Source organism: Mus caroli, unplaced genomic scaffold (assembly GCF_978045245.1).
Source record: "Mus caroli unplaced genomic scaffold, Mus_caroli_1 scaffold_1, whole genome shotgun sequence".
In the NCBI taxonomy this organism is placed as follows: domain Eukaryota; kingdom Metazoa; phylum Chordata; class Mammalia; order Rodentia; family Muridae; genus Mus; species Mus caroli.
In genome coordinates, this window is record NW_028227256.1 from 29972299 (window position 1) to 29993656 (window position 21358).

The following is a 21358-nucleotide window of genomic DNA, read 5'->3' on the forward strand; positions in this document are numbered from 1 at the left end:
GGTTCACAACAAGCTAGAGATTTTCAAAGCTACCCTTTTGAGTAAAACCCCTTATTAAAAGGGGAAAAAAAAGAGTTGATTCACTACACAAAGAAACAAGAGGGGGAAAAGGAAAAAGGAAGAGACAACACTCAGTTTCAGTACTGATCAATTAACACAGAGGCATTGTATCTGTCTTCCTGAATCCAGTATTTTAGTGGTCCTTGATTCTGGGTCCTCATAAATAATGTCTAGTTGACCATGGTTAAGGAATGGTTTCTATGGAATAAAACCCCTTTTTGAAGTTAAAAATAATCCAATTCTTTTAATTTAAGACATCATTGCATTCATTACTCAAAACATAATTTATTCATGATAGAAGACATCAACTGAATAGCTAATGCCTAATTCTGGAAATGTATTTCATATTCTGAGCCATTGGTAAGGTTTCTTTTTAAAACTCTAAAATGTATACTATTTCACATTCTTATTTTCTTAACAATCTTCGAATCCATTTCTAAGCAAGTTTAGCTCCTGTTATATTCTTATATTTACAGGAATTTTAATCCAGAAACATGAATGTTCTGCCAGTGATCACATCAAATACTTTGTAGGTCTGTGATCTGGCTGTAATTCAGGCATGCCTTTAACCCCAGGAGACAAAGGCAAGCAGATCTTTGAGTTGAAGGACAACTATTGAAAATTCAAGGTCATGAATTGAAGAGCATGTTTCAGGTAAAGAAACCTTAGGTGGAGGCATGGTGGCACGCACCTTTAATATCAGCACTTGGGACACAGAGGCATGCAGGTCTCTGAGTTCAGTCAGTCAGTTGGGTTGAATCCTGTGAGTTGACAGACAGTTCAGGGGAGTGGAGTTTGTGTCAGTTCCGTTTGTGATGTGCAGAGACAGATTTTTCACAGGGACAATTTTACAGACAGTTTGCAGAAAGAACAAACTAGACACACATGAAGACTGAACAAGCCAGAGAAGAAGGAGCCAGAAGATTAGAACAGATTGCTAGAGTTTGTTTGAGGCCAAGCAGAACAATTTAGTCAGAAGCAGAGAGAAGTCACTTTGCATCAGTCAGCTTGGAGAGGAGTTTGAGCCAGAAAAGCTGGGTTGAACCAGCCAGTTAGAATTCAGAAAGAGCTAGAAATGGCAAGCTTATTAAACAGTAAGCCTTGAAGACAACAATTACATAAGGTGAATTAAAGTTCTGCTTACTTCTGCTCCAATCCAATTGCGTGCGGGACCTGAGACTGCATTAGTTAGGGAAGCAGAAAACCGGCCTGAGTAGGGCCACAGGCCTCTTCCGGCCGCACCAGCACCGGGGTAGCTACAGCACAGGGTCGGCTGACACCCGCCAGCTACCCACGACCCCCGCCACAGGATTTTGAGACTGCTGGTGAGTGGAACACAGCTTCTGCTCCAGTCCAATCACGCGGGACCTGAGACTGCTTTGGTTGGGGAGGCAGAAATCCGGCCTGAGTAGGGCCACAAGCCTCTTCCGGTCAGAAAAGCACCAGGGTAGCTAGGGCGCAGGGTCAGCTGACACTCGCCAGCTACCCACAACACCCACCACAGGATCTTAAGACTTCTGGTGAGTGGAACACAGCTTCTGCTCCAATCCAATTGCGTGCGGGACCTGAGACTGCATTAGTTAGGGAAGCAGAAAACCGGCCTGAGTAGGACCACAGGCCTCTTCCGACTGGACCAGCACCGGGGTAGCTAGAGCACAGGGTCGGCTGACACCCGCCAGCTACCCACGACACCCGCCACAGGATTTTGAGACTGCTGGTGAGTGGAACACAGCTTCTGCTCCAATCTTTAAACAGTGACAACGACAACAACTAACCCCAGAGATTATAAGATGGCGAAAGGTAAACTTAATAATCTTACTAACAGAAACCAAGACCACTCACCATCATCAGAACCCAGCATTCCCACTTCGCCCAGTCCAGGGCACCCCAACACACCGGAAAAGCTAGACACGGATCTAAAGCATATCTCATGATGATGGTAGAGGACTTCAAGAAGGACTTTAATAACACACTTAAAGAAATACAAAGGAATACTGGTAAACAGGTAGAAGACAGTAAAGAGGAAGCACAAAAATCCCTTAAAGAATTGCAGGAGAACACTGCTAAAGAGTTACAAATCCTTAAAGAAAAACAGGATAACATAATCAAACAGGTAGAAGTACTTAAAGAAAAACAGGAAAACACATCCAAACAGATGATGGAAATGAACAAAACCATACTAGACCTAAAAAGGGAAGTAGACACAATAAAGAAAACCCAAAATGAGGCAACACTGGAGATAGAAACCCTAGGAAAGAAATCTGGAACCATAGATACCAGCATCAGCAACAGAATACAAGAGATGGAAGAGAGAATCTCAGGTGCAGAAGATTCCATAGAGAACATCGGCACAACAATCAAGGAAAATGTAAAATGCAAAAAGATCCTAACTCAAAACATCCAAGAAATACAGGACACCATGAGAAGACCAAACCTACGGATAATAGGAGTGGATGAGAATGAAGATTTTCAACTCAAAGGACCAGCAAACATCTTCAACAAAATTATAGAAGAAAACTTCCAAAATCTAAAGAAAGAGATGCCCATGAACATACAAGAAGCCTACAGAACTCCAAATAGACTGGACCGGAAAAGAAATACCTCCCGACAAATAATAATCAGAACAACAAATGCTCTAAATAAAGATAGAATACTAAAAGCAGTAAGAGAAAAAGGCCAAGTAACATATAAAGGCAAGCCTATCAGAATTACACCAGATTTTTCACCAGAGACTATGAAAGCCAGAAGATCCTGGACGGATGTTATACAGACACTAAAAGAACACAAATTCCAGACCAGGCTACTATACCCAGCCAAACTCTCAATTAACATAGATGGAGAAACCAAAGTATTCCACGACAAAACCGAATTCACACATTATCTCTCCACGAATCCAGCCCTTCAAAGGATAATAACAGAAAAAAACCAATACAAGGACAGGAACCACGCCCTAGAAACAACAAGAAGGTAATCCCTCAACAAACCTAAAAGAAGACAGCCACAAGAACAGAATGCCAACTTTAACAACAAAAATAACAGGAAACAACAATTACTTTTCCTTAATATCTCTTAATATCAATGGACTCAACTCCCCGATAAAAAGACATAGACTAACAAACTGGCTACACAAACAAGACCCAACATTTTGCTGCTTACAGGAAACTCATCTCAGAGAAAAAGATAGACACTACCTCAGAATGAAAGGCTGGAAAACAATTTTCCAAGCAAATGGTATGAAGAAACAAGCTGGAGTAGCCATTCTAATATCTGATAAGATTGACTTCCAACCCAAAGTCATTAAAAAAGACAGGGAGGGACACTTCATACTCATCAAAGGTAAAATCCTCCAAGAGGAACTATCAATCCTGAATATCTATGCTCCAAATACAAAGGCAGCCACATTCATTAAAGAAACTTTAGTAAATATCAAAGCACACATTGCACCTCATACAATAATAGTGGGAGACTTAAACACACCACTTTCACCAATGGACAGATCATGGAAACAGAAACTAAACAGGGACACAGTGAAACTAACAGAAATTATGAATCAAATGATTCTGGCAGATATCTACAGACATTCTATCCTAAAACAAAAGGATATACCTTCTTCTCAGCACCTCATGGTACCTTCTCCAAAATTGACCACATAATTGGTCACAAAACAGGCCTCAACAGATACAAAAATATTGAAATTGTCCCATGCATCCTATCAGATCACCATGGACTAAGGCTGATCTTCAATAACAAAATAAATAATAGAAAGCCAACCTTCACGTGGAAACTGAACAACACTCTTCTCAATGATACCTTGGTCAAGGAAGGAATAAAGAAAGAAATTAAGGACTTTTTAGAGTTCAATGAAAATGAAGCCACAACATACCCAAACTTATGGGACGCAATGAAAGCATTTCTAAGAGGAAAACTCATAGCTCTGAGTGCCTCCAAAAGGAAACTAGAGAGAGCACACATTAGCAGCTTGACAACATACCTAAAAGCAGTAGAACAAAAGGAAGCAAATTCACCCAAGAGGAGTAGACGGCAGGAAATAATCAAACTCAGGGGTGAAATCAACCAAGTGGAAACAAGAAGAACTATTCAAAGAATCAACCAATCAAGGAGCTGGTTCTTTGAGAAAATCAACAAGATAGATAAACCCTTAGCCAGACTCACTAGAGGGCACAGGGAAAGCATCCTAATTAACAAAATCAGAAATGAAAAAGGAGACATAACAACAGATCCTGAAGACATCCAAAACACCATCAGATCCTTCTACCAAAGGCTATACTCAACAAAACTGGAGATCCTGGATGAAATGGAGAAGTTCCTAGACAGATACCAGGTACCAAAGTTGAATCAAGATCAGGTTAATAATCTAAACAGCCCTATATCCTCCAAAGAAATAGAAGCAGTCATTAATAGTCTCCCAACTAAAAAAAGCCCAGGACCAGATGGGTTTAGTGCAGAGTTCTATCAGACCTTCAAAGAAGATCTAATCCCAGTTCTTCACAAACTATTCCACAAAATAGAAACAGAAGGTACTCTACCCAACTCATTCTATGAAGCCACAATTACTCTGATACCTAAACCACAAAAAGACCCAACAAAGATAGAAAACTTCAGACCGATATCCCTTATGAATATTGATGCAAAAATCCTCAATAAAGTTCTTGCTAACCGAATCCAAGAACACATCAAAACAATCATCCATCCTGACCAAGTAGGTTTCGTCCCAGGGATGCAGGGATGGTTCAATATATGGAAATCCATCAACGTAATTCAGTATATAAACAAACTCAAAGACAAAAACTACATGGTCATCTCGTTAGATGCGGAAAAAGCATTTGACAAGATCCAACACCCATTCATGATGAAAGTCTTGGAAAGATCAGGAATTCAAGGCCCATACCTAAACATGATAAAAGCAATCTACAGCAAACCAGTAGCCAACATCAAAGTAAATGGTGAGAAGCTTGAACCAATCCCTCTAAAATCAGGGACTAGACAAGGCTGTCCACTTTCTCCATACCTATTCAACATTGTACTTGAAGTCCTAGCCAGAGCAATTCGACAACAAAAGGAGATCAAAGGGATACAAATTGGAAAAGATGAAGTCAAAATATCACTTTTTGCAGATGATATGATAGTATATATAAGTGACCCTAAAAATTCCACCAGAGAACTCCTAAGCCTGATAAACAGCTTCGGTGAAGTGGCTGGATATAAAATTAACTCAAACAAATCAATGGCCTTTCTCTACACAAAGAATAAACAGGCTGAGAAAGAAATTAGGGAAACAACACCCTTCTCAATAGTCACAAATAATGTAAAATATCTTGGCGTGACTCTAACTAAGGAAGTGAAAGATCTGTATAATAAAAACTTCAAGTCTCTGAAGAAAGAAATTCTAGAAGATCTCAGAAGATGGAAAGATCTCCCATGCTCATGGATTGGCAGGATCAACATTGTAAAAATGGCTATCTTGCCAAAAGCAATCTACAGATTCAATGCAATCCCCATCAAAATTCCAAATCAATTCTTCAACGAATTAGAAAGTGCAATCTGCAAATTCATCTGGAATAACAAAAAACCTAGGATAGCAAAAACTCTTCTCAAGGATAAAAGAACCTCTGGTGGAATCACCATGCCGGACCTAAAGCTTTACTACAGAGCAATTGTGATAAAAACTGCATGGTACTGGTATAGTGACAGACAAATAGACCAATGGAATAGAATTGAAGACCCAGAAATGAACCCACACACCTACGGTCACTTGATCTTCGACAAGGGAGCTAAAATCATCCAGTGGAAGAAAGACAGCATTTTCAACAAATGGTGCTGGCACAACTGGTTGTTAACATGTAGAAGAATGCGAATCGATCCATTCCTATCTCCTTGTACTAAGGTCAAGTCTAAGTGGATCAAGGAACTTCACATAAAACCAGAGACACTGAAACTTATAGAGGAGAAAGGTGGGGAAAAGCCTTGAAGATATGGGCACAGGGGAAAAATTCTTGAATAGAACAGTAATGGCTTGTGCTGTAAGATCGAGAATTGACAAGTGGGACCTCATGAAACTGCAAAGCTTCTGCAAGGCTAAAGACACCATCAATAAGAAAAAAAAAACCACCAACAGATTGGGAAAGGATCTTCACCTATCCTAAATCAGATAAGGGACTAATATCCAATATATATAAAAACTCAAGAAGGTGGACTCCAGAAAGTCAAATAACCCCATTAAAAAATGGGGCTCAGAACTGAATAAAGAATTCTCACCTGAGGAATACCGAATGGCAGAGAAGCACCTGAAAAAATGTTCAACATCCTTAATCATCAGGGAAATGCAAATCAAAACAACCCTGAGATTCCACCTCACACCAGTCAGATTGGCTAAGATCAAAAATTCAGGTGACAGCAGATTCTGGTGAGGATGTGGAGAAAGAGGAACACTCCTCCATTGTTGGTGGGATTGCAAGCTTGTACAACCACTCTGGAAATCAGTCTGGCGGTTCCTCAGAAAATTGGACATAGTACTACCGGAGGATCCAGCAATACCTCTCCTGGGCATTAATCCAGAAGATGTCCTAACCGGTAAAAAGGACACATGCTCCACTATGTTCATAGCAGCCCTATTTATAATAGCCAGAAGCTGGAAAGAACCCAGATGTCCCTCAACAGAGGAATGGATACAGAAATTATGGTACATTTACACAATGGAGTACTACTCAGCTATTAAAAAGAATGAATTTATGAAATTCCTAGCCAAATGGATGGACCTGGAGGGCATCATCTTGAGTGAAGTAACACAATCACAAAAGAAATCACACAATATGTATTCACTGATAAGTGGATATTAGCCCAAAACTTAGGATACCCAAGATATAAGATACAATTTGCTAAACGCATGAAACTCAAGAAGAATGAAGACCAATGTGTGGACACTGTTCCCCTTCTTAGAATTGGGAACAAAACACCCAGGGAAGGAGTTACAGAGACAAAGTTCGTAGCTGTGATGAAAGGATGGACCATTTAGAGACTCCCGTATCCAGGGATCCATCCCATAATCAGCTTCTAAACGCTGACACCATTGCATACACTAGCAAGATTTTGCTGAAAGGACCCAAATATAGCTGTCTCTTGTGAGACGATGCTGGGGCCTAGCAAACACAGGAGTGGATGTTCACAGTCAGCTATTGGATGTATCACAGGGCTCCCAATGGAGAAGCTAGAGAAAGTACCCAAGGAGCTAAAGGGATCTGCAACCCTATTGTTGGAACAACATGCTTTACTAACCAGAACCCCGAGCTCTTGTCTCTAGCTGCATATGTATCGAAAGATGGCCTAGTCGGCCATCACTGTAAAGAGAGGCCCACTGGACTTGCAAACTTTTTATGCCCCAATATAGGGGAATGCCAGGGCCAAAAGAATGGGAATGGGTGGGTAGGAATGGGTGGGTAGGGAAGTGGGGGGCGCTATGGGGGACTTTTGGGATAGCATTGGAAATGTAATTGAGGAAAATATGTAATAAAAATATTAAAAATTAAAAAAAAAAGTTCTGCTTACACTTATATGCTAAAGGAAATTATACAAGATCAACTTTTAGACCAAAGATTAAGATAAATTTTCTTAAGTAGAAACATACTAAGAGGAGAAAACTGTTTCATCATCAGCTTTAACCACAGTTGCAAACCATTTGCCTTCCAAGGCTCAGGGACTAGACAATCATTAGGTTGACTCATGGCTAAAAGCGCTAGGAAATGAACTTTCTTCGTCCTGTCATTAAAACACAGTTATCCACCCAGGAACATAGAAGGCACACTACAGAAGCCATCTCTTGTATAACTCTCAATCTGAGATACTTTCTACTAAAAATATGCACAAACGTGTAGGAGCACAGACTCATGCCATGCTGATCCTGTTTTTACTGGCACCAGGCACGCTTGCCTATCTCTGCAACTGTGAGATTTAAATGACAATGAAGATTCTTCAGTTTTTAGAATCAAGTGGTTAACTTCAGTTAAATATGACTCCTCTCTCAAGTTCATAGTTTTCCTGAGCCTGACCTGCCTTTCCATTCACCATCAACATAGATCTACCCTATGAAGGCTTAGGTTTGTTTTCAGCTGGATATTTGCATTTGGACATGGATTTTCTATGGAAGTGGTCTTGTCATCCTTGCAACACCTAAGAATTCACTTTAGCTTTGAAGCCATTCTCCAGAAGAATGTTTTATTTCTGATTATTTCCTTATGTTAGGCCATACTTACCTACTTTTCTTAGCCATAAAAGGTCAGTTTTTAACAAAAATAATTTTAAATTAGTCTATTTAAAAAAAAGTAACTTCAGAGTACAGGCAAATCATACAAGTTAGTGTCTGCTTAGGAAATCTATGGCCCTGTTGTGAGTCTAGAATTGAGCTTCACAGTAGATGTTAGATCAAGCATGTCAAATCCAGACCCCGTCCTTTTTTTCAAGTGGTTATAACTGAGTTATAAGCGGACTACAAGTTTCTACAAGTCTGCTTTACAGAAGATGATTCACTTCCCAAACATTTGCATGGGATGAAAAACAAATGTTTCGTTCCACCCAATTAATGTGAAATAGGACCTTGAATTTTCAATAGTCCATGATCCCAAATTTGAATATATGTTCCACAGCATGGTGTACTGTGGGGTAGCTTACAAGGGCTCTTCTAGCTAGAGTCTGTTCCAAGAAACAACAGAAGGGATGTTTTGCAGGAAATATTAAAAAAATAAACCAGCACGTCCACGCACTTGTGCCTGCATCTCTCTGCCCCAGGCTGCCTGGCTGGCCATGCACGGGTGGGAAACTGCCGACCTGTTTTTATAACCTGGAGACTCTGACTCAGAATTCCAAAATCTCTGTACCCAGCTCACTAGGTTCCCTCTGGCGGGTTAATACCATGCCAACTCCATGCTTCAAATCCCTCACGGCCTTTGTGGTGCGCCTCAGGCAAACCCACACTTTGTCGCTGTACCTTTCTCTCTTGAACCCAGACGAGCCACCACATGAAGGAAAACACAAACTTAGATCATAAGTGACAGTAATTCAATTGTTGGGCACAGTAACTAAAATACTAATCTTGTAAGCCTTATTAAATCTAAATCCTCCAGTGACAAATCCTAATGGATCCACCATTGAAACCAGGAGACACTTGTAGCCACATCTTGTCCTCACGCTATCCCTGTCCAAAGGACCTAACTCTCTCCATCTTCCTCTCTTCCTCTGTCCAACCTGGAAGTCCCACTACTCAGCCAGTGATTGGCTCCTTTATTCATTAGGAGATTGGTTCACAATAAGTCATCTGGGTCATCTGACTCACTCCTTGTTTGAAGCCCCTCCCAGGGGAGCGGAATTAGCATCAAAATACAAACAGCACCAGGCCCATCCACAACAGCATATCCACTTTTCATCAAAACAACTGACTTGTGTCTGGGTCTGGATGAACAGATGAAAATAAAAAGTCTCACTCCTGATTCTTCTTTCCTCACATGATTTAACTTTACTCAGCTCAGTTGTCAACCCACATTTCCTCTGTTAAACTGAAACTAAACTTGGAGCCTTACCCTGTAAAAATACTGTGGTCTAATGAACACACGAAGTATTTTTAGCATTATTGCATGGTTACTGTTCACATGTCCATAGTGAGGACATTCTGGGCCTGTACTGTACTTGTGGCTGTTTTTGGAAGCATCCACTATGTTTGTGATGTGGGAGGTAAGTCAGAGGATGTATGCCAATCAAAATTAAACATGTATCAGAAAGTGAGAGACAAGAAAGGACATGAGAGAGAAGGCAGCCTGTGCTTGTACATTTTAAGAACACATGAGACCAGATCTTTGGTTCATGTGCACAGGAATTTGTTTTGACAGATAAGAAGTAAAGGATATTTACAAAGAGGGAAAGGAAGAAGGAAGGGATAGAGGGAGGGAGGTAGAAAAGGATGAAGAGAAAGAAAGAAAGAAAGAAAGAAAGAAAGAAAGAAAGAAAGAAAGAAAGAAAGAAAGAAAGAAAGAAAGAAAGAAAGAAAGAAAGAAAGAAGGGGAGGGAGGGAGGGAGGGAGGAAGGAAGGAAGGAAGGAAGGAAGGAAGGAAGGAAGGAAGGAAGGAAGGAAGGAAGGAAGGAAGGAAGGAAGGTAGGTTACATGGAAGGCCAAGTTCAGGAAGTGAATGACACGTACCCCAGGAAAGAAGATGGGGGAGGGGTGAGGCACCACCACACAAGCACAGGTGCTGGCTCCCTGCTCCAAAGATCTCTATTCCTTGCTAATTTACAGCCCCATCATAAAATAGCTTTGGAAGTACTCTGACATCCAGCCATGAAGCATAGACAGCACAATAAAACACACAAAGTAAAGTGATATGTATTTTTTTCTTTATGTCTCATTAGCTTTTATAAATCACTAATATTTGGGCAACAGCAACATGAATGAAATACTCCACAACATCACTGGGTCCCCCTAGGAATGTTTACTTGACAAAATATGTACAACTGCTTGACTCATGAAAAGGAAGAATTGAATGGATGTATCCAGTTTTATTGTTGTAAAGAGATAGTTTTTTTTTCTAATTAAACCACAATTTCTCACATAAAATCTATGCAACTTGGATTTCTAGTAACAGATATAAATGCCCAATTCTATCATTATATGAAATTTTGCAAGGATGCCAGACCCTTTTTTCTGTCCTTCTTGATGTCAGAGGAAATGTGGTCCCTCCTACCACACCCCCTGCCCATCTTGCCAACCAGAGACTGAGCATGGGTTCCACCTTAAAAACAGCATTGTCGGGAGAAAAGATGACTATTGAATAGAAAACAATAAGCAGTTATAAAAAAGTCTGAAATTCAGCATGACCAAAGGTTTTCTAAACATAGCTGTGATTTTCGAATTTAAAGTTGGTTCATTGAGACAAAAGTGAATTTTTCTTCTATCTCTTCATGTCTGAAAAGTGATGGTTTTTTCAAAGTTTTGTTTACTTTATGCTTACAGAGTTTCGTGTAGCCTAGACTAGCCTCTAGTTCCACTATGCAGCTGAAGATGATGGTTAACTTCTGTTTTCTAACGTTTAGAATCTTAGAGTCTTTTATTTCAAAAACAAAATCAAAACGATTTTTCAGGGAGAGAAAGTGGGGAAAAGATGGGCATGTCCTCATTAATTATCAGCTCCTTCCTACCTCCTCTTGTTGGATGGAGAAGGGAGAACATGGAAGAGTGTCACCTCAAGAGCTGTAGTTGGCTTACAGCCTTATGGGTGTGGCTTGCAATCTTGATTTAAGTCACACAGCACTCAAGAAGGGTTAGTTCTAGGGGCCAGCTCCATGTCACCAGCTAGTCAGCCCGTTTCTCTATGCCCACACACAACATGGTAGAACCAAGCAACCCATTCATCTACAACAGACTATGAAGTTAATGCTGTCCTTGCTTCCTGTGCTGCTAGATGACAAGATAAAAAGACAGCAACGAGGGACCCCAAACCCTTGTAAGCCAGATAGTGCCTGTCCTTGACATTTCTGAGACTAGCCTGAACCCTGACTCCTCATATCAATGGGATAGGTTTTGTCATCTGCACTGGAGTATAAAGAGAGATCAAGCAGAGTTTGAGCCACAAGTAGACTATGACACATTTCTAAGTTAGGTTAAAATGTCACATGTGCACAGGAAGCAAGTGAATAAGTTTTTTGAGGGAGGTGATATCAAGGCAGAACTGGCATCCAACCCTCTGAGGAGATGCTCCCTGTGGTAATGTCAGGAGCTAGGGAAGGTGTTGGTTCGGAAGATGGATGATCTTTCCTGTAGCATTGATGGTGCCTTCACTGTCTGAATTGAATTCAGAGTCACTGCTCCCAGAACAGGTGCCCAAGCCAGGGAGGATGCCGGTTCACATAGCAGCAGATAGGCAGTGGATGGAGGGAGGTCTGCTCAGAGAAGAGCTTCCAAGAGACATGCAGGATGGGGCCTCTTGAGTCCTGTCATCGGGGTCGGGGTCTGGTTTCAGTCTTTTCACACTATTGCCACTCTCTGAGCTCTTCAGCTTCACAGCTCAGGCCAACAGCTTTGGCTGAGAGAACTTGTTCTTGGTTCTATGGGTTTCACAGCCAGCTTCTTCTCTACTTCCTTATTTTCTGCAGAAATCTCAACCTTGTTGTGATTCCTTTCGTATTCCTTCAGATCCTCCAGTTCTTCTCATTGCTGCTTCTCTATCAGCTCCTGCTGCTGAGAAACCTCATCAAGGAAGTTGGTATCATCTTCATCTAACCCTCTTGCCATGTTTTTGAATTTGAACTGCTTGCTCCTCATACTGCTGCTTCCTGTCTCTTTGTTCCCTCAGCCATTCATACAAAACCCAAGGGTCATACGCCTCCTCTGGACATTCTTCTGGGTCTTCTGGTTTCCACACTTTCTCCTATTCTTCTTGCCTCCCTTTGCATGGCTTGTCTAGTTCTGCCTCAGACACAAACCTCTCTTTGGTGACAAGGTTAACATCGTTCCCTCCATCCATAATGGAATTGTCTGTTCTTGCTTCCAAAGCAGATTTTAATGGAGACTCTCAGGTACTCAAGGCGCTTTAGCAGTCAAGTCCAGCCTGTAAAGCAGGGACATGGCAGGTTTTCCTTTTGTATTCCTTTTGACCCTTCAGGCTTCCCGTTCCTTACAACTACAACAGATGTTTAACTTCTGAGCCTTCTGTTTCAGCCTAAATCCTGGGATTATAAGCATGTACCCTGCCTATCTTCAACAAATATTTTAAGGAAATAAATAGGAAACTTCAAGGACAGATATTAATGCTTATTGCAGGTGAAATAAGATGTCATAGTAATGCTGGCTCTAAATTACTTTTCTCTAACTGAAGAAAAGCTGGAGTCACTTATCAGAATGACTTAATAAATCTAGAATATTTTATGCACATATGCATCCTTGTAAATTTCCTAAAGAAAAGTTTCTTTCAATTCACTGCTACTTTGTAAAAAGTAAATAACACCCAACGGAGACCATAGACCATAATGTGGGATGATGAAAGGGAAGCCTTTGTAATCAACATACACCATTTCCTATAGTATAATTAAAGGTAAAGATGATTCCATAGCTGTCCATGACTATCTGTACAGAATGTCACATGTTCTAAGATTTGTAGATGCTCAAAATGCTGTGCTATCTTCACAGAACCCACACACACACACACACACACACACACACACACACACACACACACACACCTACATACTTCAAATCAAGTCCAGATGACTTACAGTGCCAAGTACAATTTAGATGCTAGGAGGTCATTACTGTATTGCCTTGGCCAGGGGATAATAACAGCAAAAGTTTAAATTTGTTCACTCTATTATTCTCCATCTATGTCCTTTTGACTCCAAGGTTGTAAAATTAGTTGACATCAAGGACCAACTGTAATAAAAAACCTCATCAAAAAAATACAAAATAGATCATATATACAAAAGTATATTTCCTGCTCATTATATGGCATGCTGTTGTTGAGTTTATACCAAACACAGGAATTTGCAACAACAGTGATAACATCTGCATCCTTCATACGGCAGTGGGATCTGTGTGTTCTGAAGCAACAACCCTTGTGCAACCTGAAAATATTGATTCAACACCAGGATTTACTAAGGTCATTGGAAAAAATGGTCATTGACAAATCCCAGATACCTTATATTCTCCTATGGTTAGTGTATCTCTCACCATTGGCTTGACCTTGACCAACACTATGCTTTGACTTGTCCTGAGCAGACATAAACAGTCTATTCACCCAAGATAGGAAACTGACTACAGACTACATACATTATTTCACCCAAGTCTAGCTTAGTGAATGTAATGGTTTGAATAAAAATGACCCATAGGTTCATATAGTTGAATGTTTTGTTGTCATTGAGCAGCACAATTTGAGACGGATTAGGTGTGGCCTTGTTGAGTGTTTTACCTGCATATGTGTGTGTGCTCCATGTATATTCCTGGTGCCCTCAAAGACCAGGAGATGTTGTCAAATCCCCTGAGCTTAGATTTACAGATGATTATGAGTCACTGTGTGAGTGCTAGAAATCAAGCCAGAATCTTCTGCAAGACCAACAAATATTCTTAACCACTCAGTCATCTCTCCAATTTCCATTAAAATCCAAAAGATTTTATGTAAACCATTTGGCACAGCGTACGAGATCAATAAACTGTAAATATTTTAGACATAAAATATATAAAAATGAAGTGATTGTTTCCTTCTTGACTGATTTTCCTATAAAAACAAAATCAATGTTCCAATAAATATTTACTTAGTAGACATTTATTACATGAAACCTTATATGTTGTGTTATAACCTTTTAATCTCACACAGGATTAATACAATATTCATGAGTGGTGTTAGTGCCTAGTATTATAAACCATTGTTCTACTAAAGTTTCTTAAGGGTATCAGTCAGCTGGCCTGCACACTGGATAGTTCCAGATTCATGATTGTTTTCTTGTTCCTGATCCCTGAATGTGATCTCTCCCTGCTCTTTTAACAGGACTAATCTGTCAAACTTAATGTGTCAAACTCAATCGTGGCACCAGAATTGACTTTTACATATATCGAAGAGGTAAAGCTTTTGTATAATAATGTTTAAAGACACTAAACAGGGACTAGGAGAGGATGTGAGTGAGGCGGACTTCCATGCCTTTCGTGAACAACTAGATACCCAGAAAACTCCTGCCTGCATCTGGGTGCTGTAGCCATTTTTTTTCCAGCATAAACGAACTATTTTCTAAAGGCACAAAGGCAATATATTATCCATGTGTGTTCTCTGGGTTGTAATCCAACTTCCAAGGCAGAAGTCCTATAAAAATAATTAGTTTTACAGAGCAAGGAAGACCTATCATTAAAATTATATGAGAGCAATAATAACAATCGTAGCAATGGCGTAAGCAAGCATACCAGAGGCAAAGCACGACATAAAATCAGCTACCACCCTGACAGCTTTATCTAAACTTCACATACAAGACAAATGAGAAAGGAAGAGGAAAGAAAATTATAAAGGGTAACAATGTTGATCAAAGAACAATCTGGAAAGAGATTCATGTGGTTAAAAGTAAACATAACTTTTTTGTTTCAGACCATAAACACCCCTTATCTTCTTCATTCCCAAACTCAAACTGTGACATCAAAACTGTTGTAATGTGTTGAAGGCTTTACAAACTATACTGTCAGCCTTACAGACACAGAAGGGACCAAGGGAATGGCAGGCAGGATGGATGTGCCTGTCAGGAAGGGATGAAAAATACCAGGTTCCCACCCTCTCTTCTGGTTTCTTCATGCATCTCTGTTTGTGACATCTTCATTGTACACTTGGCCTCACCTTATAACACATATGCTGATGGGCACTTTGGCCAGCGTCCAACCTCTGACCTCAAAGGCACACACAGATTTTATAAATGACAAAATCAAAAGGACAATTTGTCTGTGCTTGTCATACCAAACATGGAGAACAATTATATGTATTTAATTACTATGAATTATGGATTGTGTTTATTTTGTGAAAATGGGGAATATCAAATTTTTGAAAAGTATGTTTTGATGTAAATGTAAGTAACATAATTGCCTGGAGTCAGTTTCACTTCGCTTATGAAAATATGATCTTAAGTAAAATATAGGTGCTATTGACTATGGGTCACTATATTGTTAATTGAAAATTTAACATTGTCACAATATAAATTATACTATCCATTTTAGTCTACTGTAAATGGACTATAGCTTTGAAGGAAAAATGTATTTGGAAGACATTTTGGCAATTACTATCTTAAGATCATTGAGATTTTAACAATGTATCATTTAAAAGAAAATACATTCACATTCAATTAAAAACAAAACAGGAGGTGTACCTGCCCCCCCAATGGTTATTAATGATGGATCTGTAGCTTTTTTTCTCACTTTTAAGATGTGGTTTGCTGACATCACACTATTATGTTTCTAGGAACAGCAATAAAGACAGTTTAGTTGGACATTGGATGATGTAGGAATTGGAGACCTCAATACCCCATTACATTACAAATCTCTCCTTTAAAAAATTACTATATATTTTTTTTAGATTGCACTATAGTTACACCATTTTGTCCTCCTATTTCCTTCCATATACCCCCTCCTTGCTCTCTTCCAAATTCATGGTCTCTATTCTTATTGATCATTATGACATGAATATGTATATACATATAAATTCCTAAAATCAACATGCTCAGCCTGTATAATGAAATATGTATGGGTTTGCTTTCAGAGCTCACCATTTGGTATTGGATGACCAACTGATGTAGTCTTCCTTGGGAAATATTATTTCTTCTGCTCTCAGCCATCCTTCATTGCCTGTAATTCTTTGTGTGGGATTGAAATGTCCTCTTCTTTTCTCAGTCTACATTAGTATGCCCATTGCTATTGTTCTTATTCAGCTCATGTCATGTTATTATTTTTTACTTTTCCCCCACCCCACCCCCCAAAAAACAAACCCAATCTTGATCATCAGGTTATCACTAGTCAATGTTTATTTTGTTGTGACATTTTTTATTTAAAATAAGTGGGAATTGTGAGGGTTTTCTTTTTAACTGTGTGAAGCAATTTGTTAAAGGTATGGTGGTTAGTAACATAAGGCTTTCCTTTGGCTCCTCACTAATACATAAAGACACTACAGGAGCAACATAAGTGGCCCTGAAATCATCAAAGTAGGATGAGCCTCAGGAATTTTCCTTAGCCTTCTCTCTCAGCCCTAAGATTGCAAGTGAACACCATCATAACTAGATCTTCACATGATGCTGAGGGCAAGACCCAGGTACTTAGTATGCTTGCACAGCAAGCAATTTGTTAGCTCAGCTATTGCTACAGTTTAAGATTTTAACAATAAAATTAAATGTTTTATTTGTATATATCAATGGTAGTAAGTTATATTAGGGTATTATGTATAAATATATATTATACATTCATAAATTTCATTTCTCTTAATTTTTAGATATTTATAGCCAACATAGCTTGTTCTCAAAGTTTTTCAAACTCAGATCTTAAAAATAAAATCCAGGTATGTATGCATCTGCATAGTTCAGACTTCTTCTATCCAGTGGTCAGTTTAATTCACATATATGCATACAAGCAAAACACTTCTATACATAAAAAAATAAAATAAATCAATCTAACAAAAAAGGTACTTGCTGAGGTAGTCTGCCTACATTCTAATTTCAAACAGAGTAGGAACGATAAAACTGGTAGAGAGTACATAATATGGGGCTTTTAAAGCCCTGAATTTAATCTACCTCAAAGTAAAGAAGATTAAAAATAGTTTCAATGGACAACATAGAAACAAAGAGGATAATCAGTGGAATGATAAGTCCTTATTTCAATGGTTTCAAAGTTTCTAGGCAGGCAAACCAACTGAGAAACCTCACTTTTGATTAAAAGAAAATGATCAGCATCCCTAAATATTTTGGTGTTCTACCCTCTAATAAATATAATTGACTGTTCTTTCAGAGCACTGTGATTTGATTCCCAGCACCCACATGGTGGCTCACAATCATCTGGAACACTAGTTCCAGGGGAGGTGGAACCTCCTGATATCTGCAGTCACCAGCTCACACACTGTGCACATACATGCACATACATGCACAGACATGCATACAGGCAAAACACTCCTATATATAAAATATTAAAATAAATAAATCTAACTAAAAAAGTTACTTGCTGAGCTTGTCTGCCTACGCTAGGGCACATACACAATGCAGCAGAAACAGCAGCATACAAAGTCCATGGTGCCTCTGCTGGCACAAAGAACAATGCTCAGGAGCCCAGCCTATCTTCCATGCATGGGATCCATCAACTTCTTGGGAACACCCCAGATATCCTTTACTTCTCATAAAAACCTTGGAGAAGTGTTTGGAGTTGGGCTTCGAAAGGTAAATCTGTTGACCACTCTAGAGGCAGCTGGACCTGGGGGAATAAAGCCCGGGGCAATCTAAAGTCTCATGCAATAGTCAACTTTATTCAGAGTATGAGACAATTAATTCCTTGAGGGTTGAGACAGGTAACCTGAGTAAAACTCTCATGAGTTCAAACTGTATAAAACCACAAGGACAAGCTGCACAAGGGAGAAACATGTTTTCCCATAGAGGCATATAAACCAATAACAATAGCCAGCTCTAATCAGGAAGCTGAACTGAACTTACTCCTGACCAATACACATCCCAAGAACAGTTCAGTGGTTTTGAAGAGACTGTCACAAGACTCTAGTCTTGTTTTCTTGGAGTTTTCTCACAAGAACTCAGAATTCCTCTCCTAGGACTCCTTTATTGGACCATGTTCCAGCAATAAATATAGTCCCTCTCTACAGAAATGGCTTACTACTAAAGAGCCTAACAAATTATGTCTAAAACAAAGATGATGAGAAATGTCCTGAGCTTTCCGGGCAGGTAAAAGTGTTGAGATTGTAGATCTTCTTGAAGTGGTAAATCTTTGAGACTGTTTGCCAAAACCTCTTCTGTAATATAGTACATTCAATTCTGTCTAACAAGAAGAAGGAGGCAGCTATAGTTGGTGACTCCATGGAGGTGAAGATTCTGAAGGCTAGGGCCAGCACACAAAGGGAGTGACTGTGTCCCTTCTCTGGGGCCATGGAGTTTTGCAGGATGGAACCTACCAGCAGCACATGATGCAAATGCTCACATATATTTGCTGAGACTCCAGCCCCTCCCACTGCACACACTGAAGCACAAAGCATTGGACTTCTACATTAAGTTTTCAACTTACCCATAAGTCACTTTTGAGAGTGTCCACTAGCACCTAGAAACCCTGGACTATATACCCTCTGAGACTTTCCATTCTCAACTCACTTAACTTACCAGATACCATATTTCAACTTCATTTCAAAGTTCTAAAATATTCTCATGACAGTCAAAGGTTCTCATAAAGGAGAAAACTGGTCCCTGATTCCAGGAAACATCGGGGTTCTAAATTTTACTGCTGTAGAAATTTTTAATCACAAATCAGGGTTTCTACTCCATCTTTAACCATTTTGTTTCCACATAAAAGACATACACACAACGTTATTTACCATAAGCCTTGATCAGCACAAGAGCTGGGCAGATATATATATATCCCTATGCTATTGTATCTATTTCCCAACCAATAATACTATTACATATTTTGCCATGTCTCATCTGGGCTGCTCTTAACTCCAATTAGCCAACCACACAGCCATTACTTCTTGACACATCTAACCTATGGCAGCTTCTCCTCCATTCACCTTTTTCTCCCTTATGGTTCTCTGACCTCCAGCCCTAGAATCCTAAAACCCTGCCTATGTCTCTGCTGCCTAGCTGTTGGTATCTTTAATTACTAATCAGAAATAACTTGGGTGCAAGGTCTTATAGTGTCACTCAGGACTACTAAGGACTCTCTCTCTCTCTTCTCTGGGGCAACCAGGTCTTAAGGAACAAGTATTAGCATTATAATACAAGCAGCATCAGGGTAACCCACTCCACTTTACACATTGATAACTTTCTCACTAAGAAAAGAAAACTAACACAATTTAACATCTGGGAGAATTTCTACTCTCATCTCATTCTCAATAACATCACTCCAGAGTGTCTTCTTATGATTTAAAATTCTCAGACCTCAAACCAGATGGAGCATAAACAATAGCTACTTTCTTTAAACAAGCTTCCCCTGAATGAAACACTTAAATAGTGAAACTTGAAAATCTTGCCCTAGACTTTAATCGTTTTACCCTTCTCTCTTTTCCAGTTTCATCAACACAAAGCAACATTGTATCACCTAAGTCACACTTTCCATTTATGTGCTTCAGCTTGAATACCTCATACAGTTGAAAAGAAGAAGAAAATGACAAACCCAAACAGCAGAACAATGACAATAGTGACAGAGGAAGTGAGCGAAAGAGAACATCAAATGGGCTTCCAAAGGAAGAGCAAGGAGGAGGAGGAGGAAAAGGAGGAGGAGGAGGGAGGAGGGGAGGAAAAGGAAGAGGAGGAGGAGGGAGGAGGGGAGGAGGAGGAAGAGGAGGAGGGAGGAGGGGAGGAGGAGGAAGAGGAGGAGGGAGGAGGGGAGGAGGAGGAAGAGGAGGAGGAGAAGAAGGGGAAGAAAGAAGAAGGAGGAGGAGGAGGAGGAGGATGAGAAGAAGAAGAAGAAGAAGAAGAAGAAGAAGAAGAAGAAGAAGAAGAAGAAGAAGAAGAAGAAGGAAAGAAAGGAAGAAAGGAAGAAAGGAGGAAGAATTAGGGGAAGAAGAAAGAAGGAAGAAGGAGAAAGAAGGAAAGGGAGGGGGAGGAAGAGGAAGGAGGAAGAAGAAGGAAAGAGAAGGAGAAAGAAGGAAGAAGGAAGAGGAGGTAGAGGGGGAGGAGGAGGGGGAGATGAGAATGAAGAAGAGGAGGAGGAAGAAAAGTTAGCAGGAAGAAAAATGGCAAAGAAAATGGATCCACAAAATCACAAACTTCAGGACATAGATGAGGCAGCACCTAGAAACCTCCAAAGGAGAATACCTTGTTCCAATTCCCATGTTATCTATCTTCATTAACTGACCAGTCCAGTAGTTGTGGCAGGCAGTGTTTTATATCTTATGTTTCCACAGTACACAAAGCAACCACAGTCTGTGATACTCTAGTCAGCACTATCTATTGAGAGTGCTAAGCCCCAAGCAAGAAAACTGTCCAAAAATTCTAAAAGCATAGACTGCTTAAAAAAAAATAACAGTGTGTTTATGATGAAGAAAAATAGGAAAGTGTCAGATAAGGCTTGTATGAAAAGAAGGTGAGATTAGACTAAATTAAATCATATTCAATTAGATTTGTTTAGATTAGCATAGAGTAGATTAGTGCCTTAAAAAGACTTGCTAGGTCAAGAGGATCAGGTAAAGAGTGTGAGCAGAGGGGCTAAGAGTGCCTGAGCAGAGAGGCAGGAACAGCATGTGGAACAGCAAGGTCCTGAGGTGAATGTTGAAGGACAGGGACATTAGAAGAGATGAACTAAGGCAGAGATGAAACACAATGATGCTGAATACAGGCACTCAGAGATCAAAGTCTAGCAGGGATTTATTTCAGAGCTGTGTGAAATGTTTGAACTTCATGACAAGTGCCCGATACCAGGTAAACTAATGCTTTTATTTTAATTAAAATATAAATTGTAAGGCATGGTAGTTTATGTTCATAATCCATGCATTTTGGAGGCTCAGGCAGGACAACTAAACACTATATATCCAGCCTGAGTTTTGTGAACTTCAGGCCAACCAGGGCAATAGGGTGAGGTCCTCTCTGA

At 39.8% G+C, this 21358-nt stretch overlaps 1 pseudogene; it reads right to left on the reverse strand.

Moving 5' to 3' along the window:
- Positions 1-11916: 11916 nt before the first annotated feature.
- On the reverse strand, positions 11917-12581 carry LOC110287574 (PSME3-interacting protein pseudogene; annotated as a pseudogene).
- Between the last annotated feature and the right edge of the window lie 8777 nt (positions 12582-21358).